Here is a 20,529-nt window from a genome sequence, read left to right on the forward strand (position 1 = left end):
GTATGATGTCCACTGGAAGTCCCAAAGCTCTGATCTTTCTAAATTCACAAAGTTACAAAGTCTAAATTCACTAGTCAGTAAGGAAGGAAAGGAAGGGACAGAGCCTCATTCTTCTCCCCACCACACACCCCTTGCCCCACGCACCATACTCTGGGGCTTGGCTGAAGATTCTATCATCATTGGGCTCACCCAACATTCAAGTCCTGGGTTCCACAGTGACTTGCTATTCTACCATGAACCCACATAACATTACTATATCTTCAGCCAATCCCAATACACTGTAGCATTAGGATTTCATTTCATCCAATGGTTTCCATTTCTTCCAAATAGTTTAAGGGACTATTTGAAGCAAGTTTAAAACATTTGATCCATTGATTCGGTAATGTTTTTACCAAATAAATAAATAAATAAAAATATTTGCATGCTTATATGTCCTAGCTATTATACTGAGCACTGTGAATATAAGTACCATCAAAAATAAAGATGGCCCCTGTCTTGAGAAGTTTACATTCTATTAAGGAAAATTGTTCAGTTGTTTCAGTCATGTCCAACTCTTCAGGAACCCATTTTGGGGTTTTCTTGCCAAAAATACTGGAGCATTTTGCCATTTCCTTCTCCATCTAATTTTACAGATGAAGAACTAAAGCAAACTGAATTAAATGGCTTGTACAGGGTCACATAGCTAGTAAGTATCTGAGGCCAGATTTGAGTCCAGGAAGATGAATCTTCCTGATTCCAAGCTCTATCCACTGTGCCATTTAGCTGCCCAAAGGGAAAGACAACACATAAAAGAGAGTAACAACATATAAAGTACATGGAATGGGGCACGGTGAAGATGTCTGGGGAGTCGGTGATTATGGCTGGCTTATGAATTTGCTTAAAATGAAGAGTCTAGGAATAACTTAGCAATAATATGAGGAAACTATAGGAATGGAGGGATGTTCCTGGGTGAGAAGGCTGCAGAGGCATGATGAAGAATTCAGAACTTTAACCAATAGAGGAATGAAGGACTGAGTATGACCGGTCTGGGCAACTTCTCAAAATTGAGGTCCTGGGAGGAACTATGAATCAGAGGAGGGAGAACAGAAAAGTAGAAACATATTTTAGGGTGATAAGACTACCATGTATAGAGGCATCTTCCAGGGTCAGAAGACTACTAGAGAATGTTGAAGAAGCCTGGAGAATATAGAATAGAGTAGGGGAGAGGAATGAAGGAATGATAAAGATATCAGGGCTAGAGCAATTTGTTAGTTTACTTAAGTGGAGTATGGTAATTGATTCAATAATGATATATAGGCATTATTCATACCTTGTTCCAACCTTTGATTACTTCAATTAAGAGGTGGAGGATTCTCTGTAGTTTTTGTTGGGATATGGAACACCTACCTCTCTTATATGTTAAATCTCTTCACAAAGCTAGCAGATAGATCTTATATGATAGACATTCCAAATTAGCATGCCTTTAGTTCATCTGAGTTTTTGAAGTTCATGGAAGTCAAACCTTGCAATCATCAATTGAAGAAAAACTGAAAAAATACTCTCTTTTGTACTAAGAAGTTATTCTTTCAAGTGTGAAGAGAAGAGTTTTGGAATAAACTTAATTTCCTCTGGAATGGAAGGATAAAGAGGATAGGATATTTACTGACTATTTTTGTATATTTAATTTGAGTTCTGAGAAACTTGGATTCAGAGTAAGGATTCAGGAAAAATGCAAGATTAATACAGTAAATGCAGTGAATAAAAAAAATGAGATTGAATATAAAAAGAAATTATGTCAGTTAGAAGTGTAAATCTAAAAACTAATTATGGGTGAGGAAATACAGAAAAAAATGTCAAGTTCTAAATTTTACTGAAAATCTGTGCAGCTGTTATAGAAAACCAACAAAATACCTGTGAGTATAATATCATTTCACATAGTATTTCTTTTTCTATTTCTTCAGTAGGAAGAATTTAATAAGAGCAACTCCTGAACTATTAAAAACAAAGCCGTTCTTTGCTCAGTCTTCATTCTCTTTAACCTCTCTGCATCTTTTGATATATGGCCATGCCTTCTTGGCACTGATCATTCTCAGTCCTCCCAGCTTTCTGACCATTCTTCATCAGGCTATTTTCTTGGATAATTATCCAGAACCTCTTCAATCTGTCTCTCTGTCTCCCCTCCCCCTCCCCCCTCTCTCTCTTTGACTACCAACTGCTCATTGGACATCTTTACTTGTATGTTCCATAAGTACCCTTACTTTGACATGTCCCCAAATGAATGAATTATATTTTCCCTTACACCTTTCAAAATCTCCTCCAAACTTGCCTTTTGTCCCGTTGAAGCTTAGAACACCAAGAGACATCCTCAACTTTTTCCTTTACATCACTCCCCTTTCCCCATATCCAATCACTTTCCAAGTTTTATCAATTTTATCTCCACGATATCTCCCATATCTGTCTTCTTTCTACCCATACTACCAACTACACTTGTTAAGGCCTTTATCACCTCTGGCCTGAAGTATTGCCTCCTAATTGCACTCCCTTCTTTCATTTGTTCCCCATTCCAATCCATCTTCTATACCACCAAAATCATCTTCCTCAGACAAATATCTGACCATGGAATTCCCTGGCTCAAAAGTCTTCAGTACCTTGCCATTTCACCATAAAATATACAGTCTGTCATTTAAAGTCCTCCAGAATATGGCTCCTCTCTACCTTTCTAACTAAATTTCAAACCATTCTCTTTAACTCATTCTATGCTTCAACCCAACTGGACTACTTCCTTCTCCCTTAACTTATTTTTTGTTTGCTTATTCAAGACCGAGTCTATCTAGTTTAACCAGGCTGGAAGTGTGGAGGCTACTCACAGCCCCAGTCCCACTCTGATCAGCATGGGACCTTTGACTTAATCTCTCTGAGCTTGTTCACTCTTCCTTAGGCAACATGAAGCTTTCCCCTCACCTACTTCACTCATGTCCATCAATACCAAATTTAATGCCACGACATGATTAACTTAGCCTACTACTGCAACTTAGAAAATCAGGCCTCAAGAGATCTGTCAAACCGAGCCTCCCCTCCATCAGGAATTATAACCATGTGCCACCACATGGATCAATATACCTGGGACTACATCTCCTGACTTTATCCACTTCCATAGGTAACTAGGTAGAACAGTAAATAGAATGCTACACCTGGAGTCAGGAAGATCTCTATTCAAATCCAGCCTCAGATACTTGGTAATTGTGTGAACCTTGGGCAAGTCACTTAACCTCACTCTGGCCCAGTTTCTTCAACTGTAAAAATAGGGATAATAATAATAGCACCTACCTCCCAAGGTTGTTGTTAGGATAAAATGAAATAATATTTGTAAAGCACCTGGCATCATGCCTGGCAAATAGGAGGTATTTAAAAATGAATGGTATGGTTTTTTTTTCCCCTTCTGCCCTGCTATAAACTGTTCCCCTTACAACAGGTAAGGAGTACATAAAGTTCTCCTGTAATTCTTTGCTTTCTTCAAGGTTCAACTCTGATGTGACCTCTACTTTATAGCCTGCCCTGATATCTATAGTTTTTAGTACTCTACCAGTTCAATAGCATTATACTTGTATAAATATTGTATCTAAGTTCCTTGAGGGAAGCAACCATAGGGTTTTTGTCTTTCTATCCCAAACATAGTACCTTGCATAACAATAATAATAGCTAACATTTATATAACACTGTGTTTTTGTTTTTGCCAGGGCAAAGAGGGTTAAGTGACTTGCCCAGGGTTACACAGCTAGTAAGTCTCAAGCGTCTGAGGCCGGATTTGAACTCAGGTCCTCCTGAATCCAGGGCCGTTGCTCTATCCACTATGCTACCTAGCTGCCCTTATATAACACCTTAAATTATCTTATCCAAACCTTTTGTGGTAGGTCCTCATTTTATAGATAAGGAAAATGAGGCAGAAAAGTATTAAATGCTTCACTCAGGGTTACACAGCTGATAACGCGTTTGAGGTAAAATTCAAACTCATGTACCTTCCTGACTCCAGACCCAGAGCTCTATCGACTGCACCATCCAACGACCTCACAATAAATATGTCATGAATGTTTGTTGAATTGGAAGAACAATTTAACAATTATATGATCTTCATGAATCTTTCATTTTAGTTAAAGTTACTGATAGAACTACAAAAACGAGGCCAAGAATGCACAACACTAAAAAAACAATCTAGTAAGAACTAGAGGTTTGTTATTTTAGACCCATTCCTGAATAGCTAAACTTTAAGCAGAGAGATAACCTCCAAAGCAATTTAATTCTGCATGTTGTGCTGGTACAAAAATAAAAGCCTCTTTTTCAATTTCATAAAAAAAAAAATAAAAGAAATAGACTGCTCATTGGAGGACATCTGCACTGACAACAGCAGGGTACTAGATTGATGAGCCAACAGTTCTCTTCCTATTTCTAGCCACTATGATGGATGGGATATCCAGAACACAAACAAAATAGATATAATGCAATTTGTAGCATTTTGTAAACTTATTCATCCCCTTACTATATTCTGAGTAACAAAAAACATTTGTTTTGTGAAGGTATTTTGCCAAAGTTAGAAAGGCTCTTTGAAGGCAGTTTGATCCAGTAGAAAAGGACATGTGAATTGGCATTTGTCTGGACTCAAATACTGCCTGCCATACTTAGTAGTTATGTGACCACGTATAAATCACTCAATGTTTCTAAGCCTTTATTTCCTCAGTTCTAAAATGGGAATAATAATGTTCTTGGCATTTACCTCCTGTGATTCTTATAAGAATCATATGAGATACAACATATAAAGCACTTTGCACATCTTAAGTGACTATTTAAGTTAAATGTCAGCTGTTAGAATTTGGGGAAAGATGACACTGTGGGAAGCGAGGGGGAAATATATGTTTCTAAAGGATTTTTTTATTAAATCCATCACATGTGATCTTTTTTGTAAAAGGTTTATTGGTTTCTGGGTATTTTGGGGGTTTTGTTTGTTTGTTTAACTTTGAAATATTACAAAGAGAGGGAATAAATAAAGTCTGTCTGGAGTTCAGGTCCTACACCAACACTCGTACAGAAGCACACACGATGAAAGCTTGCGTAGATGCTGAAAAATATGCCTTGAACTGGAAGCTATGGAGTGAGAAACATGAACCAAGGCTATAGCATAAATTTGGTGTCTCCTGCATTGAATTCTCTCTTCATGTATGCCATACCTTAAATATCACCATCACCCATACATAGCTCTGCTACCAAAATGCCAGTGAACTCTGAAATTCCTTCTGATCATAAGTTCCCTTCTTCCATCTCTCCCTCTGCCTAGATTTCTGAACCTATTCTTTTTCTTCATGGTAATCACTAGTCTTTCTACTTCTGGTTTTCCCAGTTCATCACCCATGCTCTGGCCTGACCTTCTTATCTTCAAAGTCTTGACCAAATTAGTTGTCCCATTCAAGTACATACTATCCTCTCCCCTCGAATCTTAAGAAAACAGTGATAGACTCCCCAAAGGGTGTAGCTATTATGTTTCACTCTGGGGTTCAATGCACAAAAATTGCTGCATAAAAGGTGGGCAGGTTTGTAGTTATATCCATCCAGGCTAATTCATTTTGATGGGCATAACCAAAACCTTTAAAAATTGATCCACCAGAGCATGGGCATAAAATGCCAAGTCTTGATTTAGAATCTGGAAAAGGCTGGCATATACGGTGATAGTCCCTTGTCCCTCCCTAAAGAAATGAGCAGGGGCAGCTAGGTGGCGCAGTGGATAGAACATCGGCCCTGGAGTCAGGAGTACCTGAGTTCAAATCCAGCCTCAGACTCTTAACATTTACTATCTGTGTGACCCTGGGCAAGTCACTTAACCCCAATTGCCTCACCAAAAAAAAAAAAAAGAAAGAAAAAAAGAAAGAAATGAGCAAATCTATTGGTAAATAATCTTGGCCCTAAGGGAGGGATATCAAAAGTTTCCTGAAGCCCCTTCATACTGTCCAATAGAGGACTATTAAAATAATCAGGATCAGGCAAGCAGGATAGTATCAAAGTGGAATAAGATAACAAGATCATAAATTTAGTACTAGAAGGTATGTTAGAGATCATCTTGTTAAACCTTCTCATTTTATAGATGAAGAAACTGAGCAACCGAGTGGGAAAAGACTTGTTCAAAGTCATGTAGCTTAAGTAAGTAACAGGGCTGGACTTGGAACCCAAGTCATCTGAATCTGAAACCAGCGCTCTTTCTACTACACCATGTTGTCTTCCATTTGGAAGGTTCATGAAGACCAACTTTAGCTAGGCCTGAATCTTGGGACATCTCTCACCCATTCAAAAAGAGTATCCAGATGGGTTCTATCTGAGGCCAGGTCCACTGACTCCAAACCCTATTAAGTTAGGAGTTTGCTGTATTTAGAGTCAAAAGTATGGTTAGGTTTTCAGAAGTCTGAGGTGACTCCCAAACTTCATCAGATCCAGGATCTCTTTGGGATTGTCATATCCTACCTGTTAATCAGGGGTAGTCATACTTGTCACACTTACCTCACAGGAAAGTTTTTAGAAACAATATTATTAATATATGATATTAATGTATAATATTAAATAACTAAACTTTATTAGTTTTTTCTTGCTTCTTTTCTACATTATTCTCATCTATCACCCGTTCTCTGACTCCTCTCTTCACCTCCTTTCCTAGCTGTCCCTATTTAACTTTCAATCCTTTTTCCTCCCCAATGGAAACATAGTATTCACCCCTAAAGCGATCCTGGCCTCTGATGGATGGGCTTTTTGCCTTATCTTGCCTGGATACAGGCCTTTACTTCACTTTTGAGCCACAAACTTCCCTTTCCTGAAATCCTTTATGTACTATATTTCCCCATTGGTGAATAAACTCCTTGAGAGTAGGGAATATCTCACTTGATTGCATTTGTATCCCCAGTTCTTAAAACGGTGCCTGAGGGCAGCTAGGTGGCTCAGTGGATAGACTACCGGCCCTGGAGTCAGGAGTACCTGAATTCAAATCCGGCCTCAGACACTTAATACTTACTAGCTGTGTGACCCTGGGCAAGTCACTTAACCCCAATTGCCTCACTAAAAATAATAATAATAATAATAAAATAAAATAAAATAAAAAAATAAAATGGTGCCTGGAACATAGTAAGCACTTAATACGATGTCTATTTGTCTATCTCTGTCTATCCTTTCCCTTCATCTTCTCCTTTTGTTTGAACCATTTTTCTTTTTCTTCTTTCTAATCATTAGATAAAGCAGAGACATCGAATATGTAGCCCACAACACTCCTGAGAACTGCCTCAAAATGTAGTCCTTATAGCTGAGTTTAATGTATTAACAAAAAGAGAAACATATGAATATGTGTGGTTTTCTAAGTCAGTATGTGGCCCACAAGGATCTTTATTATGGTTTAGTGGCCCTCATTTCTATTTGAGTTTGACACTAGGCACAATGATGGAATGGAAACCAAGACAGATTGAGAATCAGAGACCTAGATTTGAATTCTGGCTCTGCCACTTATTAGGTGAGTAAACCTTGGGCAAGGCATTTGACCTCCAGGGCTCAGCTTCCTCAGTGTAAAATGGGGAGATGGAGATCAATGATCTCTAAGGTCCCTTCCAGCTCTAAATCTATGGTTTTTCATATGCACATTCAGAGGTATTTTCTATGTGATCTGATTTTCTTCTAATAGATAGCAACTCCAGATTTAGCCAATCATCTCTCATGACATCCTCTTCAGTAAATGGACATGTCTTTCTCTATACAACAGTAAACATTATAACAACAAAGGGACATGAACACCCTTTATTCAATACTAATCCACCCTAATTTACAACTTCCTCTTGCTAAATATTCTCTCCTTTCTTGGCATCTGAGACATCACAATTTTTTTAAAAGCAAGAATATTTGCCCATCTCCAGGCCTGTGAAATTTCTCTCATTCTCCATGTTTTTCAAAGATTACTAAGGAGAGCTCAATGATCACATCAACTACTTTCAGGATGAATTGCACTTGTGAAAGCTAGGTGCCCTTTTACAATCTCCTCGATTATCTTGGTTTTCTGTTGCATTTTTTAAACTTTTTTTTTTTTACCATTTTTGTTATATTCTTACAAGTCCTAAAATAGTTCTCTTTTGATAAAGAAAATGGAGGCAAAATAAGAGTGAATAGTTTGTACTACTCCCCATCTTCCATTGTTATCAATAGCTAACATTAGTTTGGTTTAAAAAAAAATTAATAGCTAGCATTTACATAGCACTTTAAGGTTTACAAAGTATTGCACATTTCTGACCTGAGAGGTCAATGCTGTTACTATCCCTATTTTTTTTTAACAAATGGAGAACTTGAAGCAGAGAGATGTTATGTGAATTGACGACAGTCACATAACTAGTATCTGAAGCAAGATCTGAACTCAGTTTTTCCTGATTCCAAGCCTAACGCTCTGATGATTTCTCTACTCTAGCAAACTCCTAAAGAGGTAATTTCCTACTACCAATGCAAATCAACACCTTCTCTGCAACTTGTATAGTCTTATAGAGTTTTTTGGGACACTAAGAGTTTACTGCATAAGGTCAAACAGCCAATATAAGCCAGAGGTGGGTTTTAAACTGGAGTCTGCCCTGGGCCAGTTCTCTACACACTAGACACCTTGTGTCTTATAAGCAGCCCTATAGGACTGGGGGACACTATATCCCAGGCCAACTTCCAGGCCTCCATTGTTGCACCCTTCTACTAAGGCATTCCTAGATTCTACCTCCTATGATCATAGGTGTACCGGGAGCTTGGACTGGGTTATGTTGTACACCCAGCCCACACTGTGTGCATGTGTGTGTATGTAATAGATTTTATTACAGAAAAATAGCTTCACATTGTATTTTATAATTGTTTGTCACATTCACATGTTTTCCAAATTAAACAAATCCCAAAAAACTCTTTTCAATTTGCATCAGCTCAGTCAAAGCAACAGATGGTCAAAGTCTCTTTCCTTCCCTCAGGCTTCTCTGTATACAATCTCTCTGCTATTCAAGGCAGTTTCCTACTCTGCCCAGATAAGTTAGAGAAGGAAAGTTCAAAGTGCCAACTAAAAAAGATAAGCCACTGCTGACAGGATAGGAAGGATGAGAGAATGTAGCACCCACTGTTCTGAGAAATAACAGTTTATAAAAATCAATCGACAAGCATGTATACTGTGGCACCATGTCAATAATAGCTATGATATCCAAGGGGGAGACATCAGATGAAACTGATTAGGGGGAATTGAAGAGGGAGTAAATCAATACCACACTCTGATATTAGCATCAGGATTGGTCCTCTGGATGATTCCCAAGTAAGCAAAATGAGCTGCTGTAGATGTCCCTCCTGCTTCTCTTTCACTTTCGTACCCTACAAAGCAGGGGGGACTGGAGAGGGGGGAACATATCTTTTTCTCCCTAAACATTATACAGGTGTATGGATCTCCCTCATACACTCGTTGGTTTTTAATATTTAAATGTCTCCCTTGGTTTCTGTTTTTTGATCCTTGATGTGGTATTAATTAATTAGAAGTTGTTAGTCCTTCAAGGTGAAAGTGTTCATTGAAGACTTGGTGATAAAGAAGCCTTCAAGAATGAAAGGAATAAAGTTCTTATGCTGGAATTTCAGGCCGTGTGGCACCTGTGTGGGGAAGCTATTTTTAAACCAGGGGCCTCTCTGGCATTCCTCAGTCCATGTCATGTCAGTGTGTCAGGAGTGGCCTGTTTTCCTTGCCCATAAGGACTGCCTTGTTCAAGAGCTCTTTGAACATGGACCAACCCCTAAGATCTGTCCTACTTAAAGGTGAAAGAGGGATAACTAAACTGAATAGGTTCTCCTGGCCAGAGATACTTCTACAGATAACTACTCTGTAAAGGACCCATATCCAGGACATAGAGACATAGAAATTCAGTGGGCAGGTGTTGAACTTACATAGGTTAAGAAGTTCCAAAAGGACCAAAGTAGTTCAAAGAGGAATACAAAGAAAAATCCTAGGGCACATGCACAGGGAAAATCCCAAGCCAGGACTGCTAGGAGAGAAAATCACTAAAAAGAGGGGCAGAACTTCTGGGATAAAGGCAATGTCCAAGGCAACAGCTGTCATGTCGAATGCCAAGGAATGTCTGGAGCAAGCTGGGGGCTATGGGACCCAGGACAACTGTGAGACTGTGCTAGGAGATGACAGCAGCCTGGCAAAGAGTAAATGGTGGTGGAGACCAGGAACCTGGATAAAAGCCCAGATGTCACAGTGGGGGAGAAAACAGACCCTAGAGAAGAGGAGGGCAGCTGACACGGAACTGGCTCCAATACTTACAATAACAGCTCACTAGACAGGGCTGGACTACCCAGTTATGTGAGTTCATAGGCTTGTGGGGTGGGGGAGGGGGAAGAAAGAAGGATAAGAAAAGAAGGAAACAACCCTAAGCAAAACGTAGGGTATACCCTTTCCTCTGCTAACCATTTAGCAGTATGACCTTGGATGTGTGTCCACCCGATTCTTTTTATGCCTTTAAGGAAAAAAAATCAAAAACAAAAACAAACCACTTCTTCTAGGTTTCTGAATATTGTTAGCCTGATTTTTTTACATCAGAATGGAAGATTCCTAGGGAGAGCCAGAAATGAGCCAAAATCAAAAGTCACCAAGTCTTAAGTTCCCAATGGGGGCCTATATGAGTAACAGGGGTTGTTTTTTTAAGCCCAGAGCTATGGTTTTTTTTAGTCCCAAGTTATAGAACTTTAGAAGTGGGAGGGATCATCCAGTCAGGCTTCATCATTTTACAGCAACTAACACTGGTGCCATATGTTCAAGAAAAAGTAGTTGACTTGTTGGATTTCATTATTGTTAATATGAAACTAAAGCATGGAAGGACACCCCAGTGGCTTCAGCAGAACTTCAAATCTGCGGTGCGTACAGAGATTTTATTTAGCTTGTGCCGCTGTTCCTTCAGCAGACTTACACAAGTCTGTGTGATTGAAATCAAGATGTTAATGGAGTTGTGTAATCCTCATTAGAGTCCTATCTGGTTTTTTTTAGGTATATACCAACTTTCCTCTTAAACTAGCTCTAGATTCAAAGAAATTCGGAAGCTAGTTTGTCAATTCTCAAAGAATTTGAGGATATTGGAACCAGACTGGGGTAAAGTTAATGGGAAAGATTGAATTCTGACATCGAGTTTGTTCCATTTCAAGAGGAATGCAGTGAAGCAAGAACACCACCAGGGGTCCTCCTAGAGCTATATCTTTGTACTGTACTACACTACACAGAACAGATGAATTAGACAGTAACAGGCTAAAGGCTTGTGACTATAGTGGGTTTTCTTGTTTTTGTTTGTTAGTTTTAAGTAGAAGCAACCTCTGTTTAGTCTTATCAGTCATATCCACAAAGACAGGTTACACCAGTAACAACAATATGATTATCAAATGTAAAAAGATAATTATCTGATCTAATCCCTCATTTAGGAGACTAAAGAAAATGTTTACAAACAAGCCCAAACACTGATCTTGGGAGCCACTCCAGTGGAATACCACTTTTACCACCTCTGCAAATCAATATAAGGTGATTTGTTGGCACTTAGTTAATCCAAACCCATACCACACCTATGAAGCCTGCATCCTTTTCTAGTTTCCAGATGCATATTTCATGTTACAGAAGCAAAATCCTTGCACAAATTAAAATAAATTATATTTGCTTACCCTGAAATGCCAAGGCCATTAACAATGCCATGAGGCAGTAGACTGGTCTGACAGAATTTATGCTTCCAAAAATCTATTGCTGTTTATGGACAAGTTCTCTTCTCTGTTGGAATTGATTGATAAACAATCTAACAACACCTTTTCATTTCCTCCCAAATTCTAGACCTCTGACAACTGATATGCCAACAGTGTTATTCAACATCGACATATTACTATATTGACTACCAGAATATTTTTTAAAACTTCATAAAATAATTCCTGGGTATAGATTAAATTATATTTTATATTTATAAGAAATTTATCTTACCCTCAAAATCATTTCATTTACTCTTGTTTACTTGCACATTTTTCTAGGCATTTGACATTGCCAATAGCAGGAATTCTGAAATTCAGAAGTGGTAAGGCTAGTGGTCGCCATTTTAAGAATAGATTTTTGGCATTTTACATTTAAAAAGTCTGACACAGTTTAGTATTATCTAGAGATCATTTCCCAATCTGTTATGCTGTAGACTAGTAAATTACCTGAATTGTCTACTAGAGCCTACTCTATCCTTCCTTCTTAGTCCCAATGTAAGGGCTCTTGGAGACTACAATGCATGAGGTCAGAAGACTGATATGAAAACAGAACTGAGAAGTGGTAAAAAAAAAACAAAGAGAAGACAGGGCTGTTGCTGTTGTCTTTTAAATGTATGGATTTTACTACTGAAAGTTCTTCATAAGGGAGTCTGAGGCAAATTTTGACCAGTTTAAAAAAAAACTTTTACTAACTAAAAGTTCTAATTTCATAAAAGTTATTTCAAATAGTCAATATTTGCCTCAGATTCATGCTGGTCTATAGACTAGTAATGGAGAACAGCTGGTTCAGAGGAAAAATCTCAAACACAAAGGCATTTGAGGTCCCCAAATCATATTGTTGGACCTTAGTACAGATTAATGTGCAATTGCATCAACGTCTTTTATTCTCAAAAAATAATTCAGTAGTAGTGCAGAGAGATTAATGATAAAAATTCCCAAAATGTTTGTATTTTGTTGAAGGCACACCTAATAATCCCAAACATTCAACTTCATAACCTCAGATTTATCCTCAACTTTTCCCTCTGCTTCACTGTCCAGTCACCAATATTCACCAAGCATTGTCAATTCTATCTCCACATCTCTACCACATGTCTCCTTTTCTCCATTCACCCCCATAGCCACCATCCTAGTGTAGAACCTCATGACTTTTGACCTGGATTACTGTAAAAGTCCTCAGCTGGTCTCTGTTGCCAATTACCTTCCCCACCCTTCCATCATTTTTTACATAGCTGCCAAAATAATCTTCCTAAAGGACAGGTCTGACAATACCATATCACTTCCCTACTCAAGAATCTTCAGTGGATCCCTGTGGCTTCTAAGATAAAATATAAATGTCCTCAGCTTGGCATTTAAAGTCTTTCACAGTCTGGTCTCTGCCTGTCTTTCAAAGCATAATTCACATGACTTCCATTCATACATTCCAGCCAAACAGGCATATAAACTAGTCACCAAATTCAACATTTCATCTGCCAGGACTTTCCCTTTGCATAGCCTCTCCCCAATGCCTGGAATATACTTCCTCCTCCCTTTTTCATTTTAGAATTCCAGCTTCCTTCAAAACTCAACTCATATATCACCTTCTACAGAAAACCTTTCCTGGGCCTATTGTTAATTCTCTGACCCTCCTCAAATTACCTTATTTCTACTTACCTGTACATATTGCATTCCCCACCCCACCACCACCTTGAGAACATAAACTCCTTTTTTTTCCTTGTCTTCCTAACTCCGGTACCTAACAAGGTTCCTTGCAATATAAGATACTTAATAAATACTTATGGAATGTACATGAGTATGTGAAAGAGTATGCAACCTACAAATAATTTCATTGAATTAATTTTTATGGAAACATGATGTCATGTGTCTTATGGAGACACATATATAACCGTGGAACTTTATCCTATGAAGTCAAAGAACTAGGATTTTCCTACATAGTATTATTTGCTGAAAAACACCAATTGCCTTGGGAAAAAATGATGGACCTTTGATGTAAACTGTAGGTGCAATGATCACCCTATAAAATAGTATTATAGAATGATTAAAAAATAAAATGAAAACTGTTCCAGACACATTTTCTAACTTAGTCCTTGTGTCAAAATTTGGGAAAGAGTTGGACAATAGAAATGATTATTAAAACTACAAATTTCATTCAAAGAATGGAATGGAACTAATGTGCATTTGACTATTAGAGGAAATAGAGAGTGAGTACAGCAAAATGATCTGCCCTCACAGTGCCAGGTGGCTAAGTCATAGAAATTGTCCCGGTGTGATTATTTGAACTGTTAAAGAAAATAAGCATTTTGTGGCTGAAAAAAGACAATACATTAAATACTTAAGTAACGCTCTATGGATAAAAGATTTAACTTTTCTTGTCAATGTAACACAACACCTAACATTGCCTATCATAAAATACTACAAGAAAAATACGGCTCACAGGAATGCTTGCCTCCCTTTAGCTTTCAAGGTTAAGTTTCAATTATCCCCAGACCATTTAGAAGTCATAATTTTTTCACTCTTAAATTTTAAATACATTTCATGTGTTTCATTTGTAAATAAATGCTCAAGAAAATATACCCTTACTGCTATTCAATCAAAGTCTTAAGGATTTTCTAGATCTTAAACCCGAATTTTCATTTATTTTTACTACCTTTGAAATTTGATATTGGGAAGGTTCCAGGAATTTCACAAATGGAGTTGGTCAATTTTCAATGCAATATTATACACATTCAAAAATGGGGGGAGGAAATTTGTTAGATTTTTGTTAATATCTGACAAAAGATAAATTCTATCCATGCTTTTTAGGTCCCTGCATTGCATATAAAAGCTATGGCTGCTGGTATTTATTTGTGCAAACAATTCATTTCCAAATGGAACACGTATCTAAAGAAACTGAGGGTTAATAAAAATTTAAAGGCAGAAGTAAAGGCAGTGGCTAGCAATTTCTCATCATTGATAATGAATTTCCCAGAAACAAAATGTCGTTTCTAGCCAACCTTATTACCTCAATTAAGTTAATTTTTATATTTAAACATCTCTTTGCTTAGCCTGTACTTTTTCGTTCTTTCATTTATCTTATTGTTTTATATCCATTTTAAATTAAAACTAAGAATTATTATATAATAATAATATAATAACTGACATTTATATAGTGGTGAAAGGTTTGTAAATTTGATATCCATCATCTCATTTAAGTCTTACAATAACCCTGTGAGGTAAATAATACTGATGTTATTTCCCCCACTTAACAGCTGAATAAATTGAGATTCAACGAGATGAAGTCACTTACCCATATTCACACAACAGTAAATGTCAGAGATAGGATTTCCATCAAGATCAAAAAAAGGCATTAAAATGCCCTATTCGGATGCTTCGTTATGTTTGGTGATGAACCTAGATTTTTCAAGGGTATTCCTGCACATTTCAAGTTTTGACACTTTAAACCTGGGAACACTGAGTATGGGTTAGCCTGGCTAAGTGCAGAGGAACTCATTCCCAGAAGATTTATTTTTACAAAATGAACATTTTGGGTCATAGTAAAGCATGGGAAGGAGTTGTGATCTATGACAGCAGTATAGCTACACCAACAAAATCATTGAACGTTTGAAGTATTTAAGTATATACAGATTTATATATTTATTCAATTATAGTGAAAGTCTAGTAACACTACACTACCCGCAAAAATCAACAGTTTTTTGTATGTTACCAACAAACCCCAGAAGAATAAGATATAAAAGGAAATTCCAGCTAAAATAACCACAGAATGTATAAATATTTGGGAGTCAATTCACTAAAATACACATAGGAGTTATGACTATAACTATAAAAAATTCCATATAGCTTTAAACAGAGAGAGATGAATTGTTCATGAGTGGATTATGTCAAAATAATATAATTATAACACCATGTAGACTAATTTACAAATTCAGTACCATAACAACCAAGGTACAAAAGCATTACTTTATATAATTTTTTAAAAATTCTTTTGAAGAAACAGAAAGTTAAGAATCTACTGGGAAATTATTAGACTAAAACTGTTGGAAAAATTGGAAAGCAGTCTGGTAGAAATAGATTTAGACCAATTTCTCACACCATATAACAGACTACATTTTAGATGTATTAATAATTTGGATGGATATATATGTATATTTGTATGTATGTATCTAAATATATATATACACATACATATATATGTATGTGTATGTGTATATATATGTGTGTGTATATATATATGTATATATATGTATATATATATCTCCAGGTATATATATATATATGTGTATATATATATATATATATATATCTCCAGGTATATATAGTCATATCATAAATGAATTAGAGGAGCAAGGAACAAGATACTTTCACAACTATAGAAATAAGAATGGTTCCTGAACAAACAGGGATAGAAAAGATCAAAAAAGATTAAATTGACTATTAATTGAATAAAATGGAAAAATTTGCATAAGCAAAATCAAAAATTAGAAGAAAAAATTAATTGTGGATAGAATTTGCAGAAAATTAACAAAAGTTTTATGTTTCCAACTTGCTCTCCTCTACCAAATGACCTAATAATTTTTTCTAAAACAATTTCAGATTTGGGGGGTTTGTTCTCATAAATAGGTATACACACATGTGTTTTTGTATGTGTGTATATATATATATATTCATATATTTGCACATATATACCTACACATATGTATTGTGTATTTGAGGGGATGTGGGAAAGCTGGGATACTAATTCAATGTTGGTGGAGTTGTGAAAAGATCCAACCATTCAGGAGAGCAATTTGGAACTATGCCCAAAGGGCTATAGAACTGTGCAAACCCTTTGATCCAGCAATACCACTGCTAGGGTTATATATCCCAAACATATCCCCCCAAAAGAAAAAGACCTATTTGTACAAAAATATTCATAACAGCTCTTTTTGTGGTGGCTAAGAATTGGAAATCAAAGGAATACCCATCAATTAGGCTAAACAAAAGTTAGCTAAACAAACTGTGGTATATGATGGTAATGGAATATTTTTGTCCTATAAGAAATGACAAGCAGAATGACTTCAGAAAGGCCTGGAAAGACATGTATGAAATGATGTATAGTGAAGTGAGCAGAACCAAAAGAACATTGTGCACAAAGACAGCAATATTGTTTGATGAAGAATTGTAAATGACTTAACTATTATCAAAAATATGATACAAGACGATCCCAAAGGACTATTGATGAAACATACTATCTTCCTCCAAAGAAAGAACTGATATTGATGGAACAGACTGAAGCATACTATTTTCCACTTTCTTTCATTTTTTTCTTTTAATCAAGTTTTCTTGTACAAACTGATAAATATGATAGCATTTTACATAATTATACATGTATAACCCATATCTGGTTGTTTGCTGCCTCATGGAGGGCGGAAGGGAAGAAGGGAAAGAGGGATAAAAATTGGAACCAAAAATTATAACTAAAAATGTTGATTAAAAAATATTTACACACATACAAATATGTATACACAAATAGAGATAGAGATAGAGATAGACATGGATGAGAAGGATTTAAACAGGTCTGCTCAGAAGAAATACAATATATAATCAAGTGGAAAAAATGCTCCAAATCACTATTAATAAAATGAAATGTAAATCAAAATCCTGGGATTCTACCTCAGACCTATCAAACTGTCAAAGAAAACAAATGAGGAAAATGACAATTGTTGGAAGAGCTGTGGGAAGACAGAACCCAAAAGGGTCCTGCTTATAGGTTAAAAGCATTAGACTGATTTGGTAAAGCTATAGCTATCACACATGCTGGGTGAGGAGCTAATGTACCTGAGATGAAAAGTGCTACCTAGATCAAAGGCAAGAATTCTAGCAAGATGAAAATAGAGTTCAAAGAGTAAGTGGACATAGCCTGGCTGGTAAAGTTGAAGAGCTTGATTCTGGGTTTGAGGGGTTTTTTTGTTTTGTTTTGGTTTGGTTTGGTTTGGTTTTTTTGGTAAGGCAATTGGGGTTAAGTGATTTGCCCAGGGTCACACAGCTAGTAAGTGTTAAATGTCTGAGGCCAGATTTGAACTCGGGTCCTCCTGACTCCAGGGCCAGTGCTCTATCCACTGCGCCACCTAGCTGCCCCATTTGGGTTTGAGTTTTACAGAGCTCACACAATGTGTTGCCCCTAATTTCCAACAGGCACATATTTTCTTTTAGGCCTGGCCACAGATGGTTTCCCTTCTTTCATTGCAGCTCCTGTCACAGATAGCAGCATCACTCTAAGGAAACAGCAGTCCCAAGTGTTGGTGGACATAATAATAGCCTGTGCTCTCGCCTCTTGTAATGGGATAGAGGCTATAGCATCACACCCTGAAAATTCACCATCTCACTGAAGGATTAAACAGGGTGCTCCCTATTGTAATCACTACAAGGAAAAACAGGTATGTTTTATTTAATTTGTATTCCACATGCTTCCAAAAAGAATTTAAGGAGACCTTCAAATTTTAAAACATGTGTAAAAGGTAAAAAGAAAAGACCAACTTAAAGGAGCAAATAAACGTACCAGGCATTAGTGATGAATAAGTTGGAGTTGAGTAGTGTGAATTTAGCTTTAGGTTTTCTGAAAGATACAACAAAGAGGAAAACACATCAAGCTATATAGTTCTTATTTTCTGATTTAAAAAAAAAAAAGCATACAAGGTCATCTGAAGAGAATTACTTTTTTCCTGACACTATTCTGGGAGGAATTTACTGCCAAGTTCCTTATATAAGGGACATTGGGTAACATATTGGACAATACCTTCAACTCAAAGAACTGGATCGATGATTTTGCAAAAGGTACAGAAATGCTGTTCAAATGGATATTTCTTTTATCAAGCCTCTATAAAAGTTGAGGGCATAACATTAAATCTTACTGAAGGTATTTCAGCAAGAAACTAAAATGGTATGACACAGGCATATAGCTTTCTGATTCTCTAACTGAATGTAGAGATATAGCTTTAGATATGAGATAAGTGAGAGGCACAATAGTTTGCATTCTACTTTGAAAATGTAGAACGCTTTCAACCAAAACAGGGAGCATCCCCCTTTTACATGAAGAAAAAGTACAAAGATGCGGGCAATAAGGCCAACTTTGTTCTCATAAAGAAGCACTGAATCTTCTTAAACAATTGGCAAGTTACTCTTTTAAGATCCCAGAGTTCTGCACTATAACCCATATTCACATCTCCTCTAGGCTTTCCTTAAATCCACACTCACAGCTACCTAAAGTACCAGATTTAGGGTATTCTGTGGGCCCCAGATCCAAAAATTATAGTTCACTAGCCCCTAGGTGCAATTACCTTTTTATGATCAGAGGACACAATTTATTTGGATCAAAGGCATTTACTAAAATAGCATTGTAAGAATAGTGTCAACAAAATATTCCCTCCATGAACCCAGGGAACAACTGTCCCACAAATACATACAGAGTATAATAGAAGAGAGGCACATGTTAGGGAACCTGTGTGATGAAGAAAATTTATACAGCCAATGCTGCAGGCCTTGATGCCCTTCCCATTCTTGGGGTGCCTTCATGCTAATCCCTGCAAGAAACCATATGTCATAGCTTATGGGAGAGAACATTAGGGAGAGAAGTCTCATCCCTTTCCCCAAAAAGATGAGGAGTGATTCTCACTTAACAGAGGGTTTCTTCTTTTATAATTAGCACTCTCCTTGCTTTCCAAAGCTTACATTGCTCCAAGACTTCCTGCTTTGACTGACTTCCTAGAAAATGGAACTTGCTTTTTAAAGGGCCCACCAGGCTTACCCAACATCCAGCAAATGCTCTTGTCATTGTTCTCTAATTTTATCAAGCTTTATTGAAGAACTTTACTCCATGCCTTATAAAGGGGTAACAAAATGTAGACACTCCTTTAGACTTTAAGACCTTAGCATCTCTCTCTCTCTCTCTCTCTCTCTCTCTCTCTCTCTCTCTCTCTCTATATATATATATATATATATATATATATATATGTATATGTATGTATATATATATATATGTGTGTGTGTGTGTGTGTGTGTGTGTGTGTGTGTATATATACATAATCTGCTCCTTACATTCAATAAAGCATCAACTTTGCTGGGGAGAAATCAAGACTAATCCCTAATCCCACACTCGCCTCCTCATCAAAATAAAGATTTTGGATTCCCTATTTTTAATAAGAAATGACGATTAATAGGCACTATTGGTTATAAAAAAAACTCATCATGATCTCTTTGAAACATTTAATAAGTTGTGAGACTATCTTGGTGGATCCATAAGCATGAGTTAATTGTTAAGTATACCTCAAATAAATGATTCCATTAAGTACAAGTAAAACAAGAATGCACCCCCTTTCTAATATTATGTATAGTTCTAGAAATGCTAACAATAAGATGAGAATGAAACTTAAGGAATAAAGACAGGCAAAGAGGAGACAAAAGTATTTCTAGTTTCTCAAGTAGATGAGTGAATCACTTTGTTGCATGAAGTTTTCTTTCTTCTCATAGGTATGCAGTGTTTATTTTTTTTTAATTAAAGGTTTTATTAAATAAAATAAATATTTATTAAATGGTATTGAATTTCTATTTATATAATTTATTTATATTTATATAAATAGTATACAATTTATATTTAAATTAATTTCTTTCAGTATATAAAATATCATAAATTTTCAGTCACTCCAAATCTCTATCACAGTTATGTGTCTTTATTATCATTCATTTTTCCTCCTGGTTCTAGTTAGCATGCACTCTGGTTTTCTGATTCTTCTC

The 20,529-nt window shown here is 36.6% G+C and overlaps 1 long non-coding RNA gene across 1 annotated transcript in view; it reads left to right on the top strand.

Annotated features, from left to right (window-relative positions):
• LOC122746024 overlaps window positions 1-20,529 on the top strand; it is a 112,851-nt gene that overhangs the window by 83,845 nt on the left and 8,477 nt on the right. Inside the window, exon 2 of the long non-coding RNA XR_006355511.1 lies at window positions 17,989-18,176. This is a non-coding gene — a long non-coding RNA (uncharacterized LOC122746024). The remainder of the gene's footprint in view (window positions 1-17,988; window positions 18,177-20,529) is intronic.

The sequence above is a fragment of the Dromiciops gliroides genome, chromosome 3 (assembly GCF_019393635.1).
Source record: "Dromiciops gliroides isolate mDroGli1 chromosome 3, mDroGli1.pri, whole genome shotgun sequence".
Taxonomy (NCBI): Eukaryota; Metazoa; Chordata; class Mammalia; order Microbiotheria; family Microbiotheriidae; genus Dromiciops; species Dromiciops gliroides.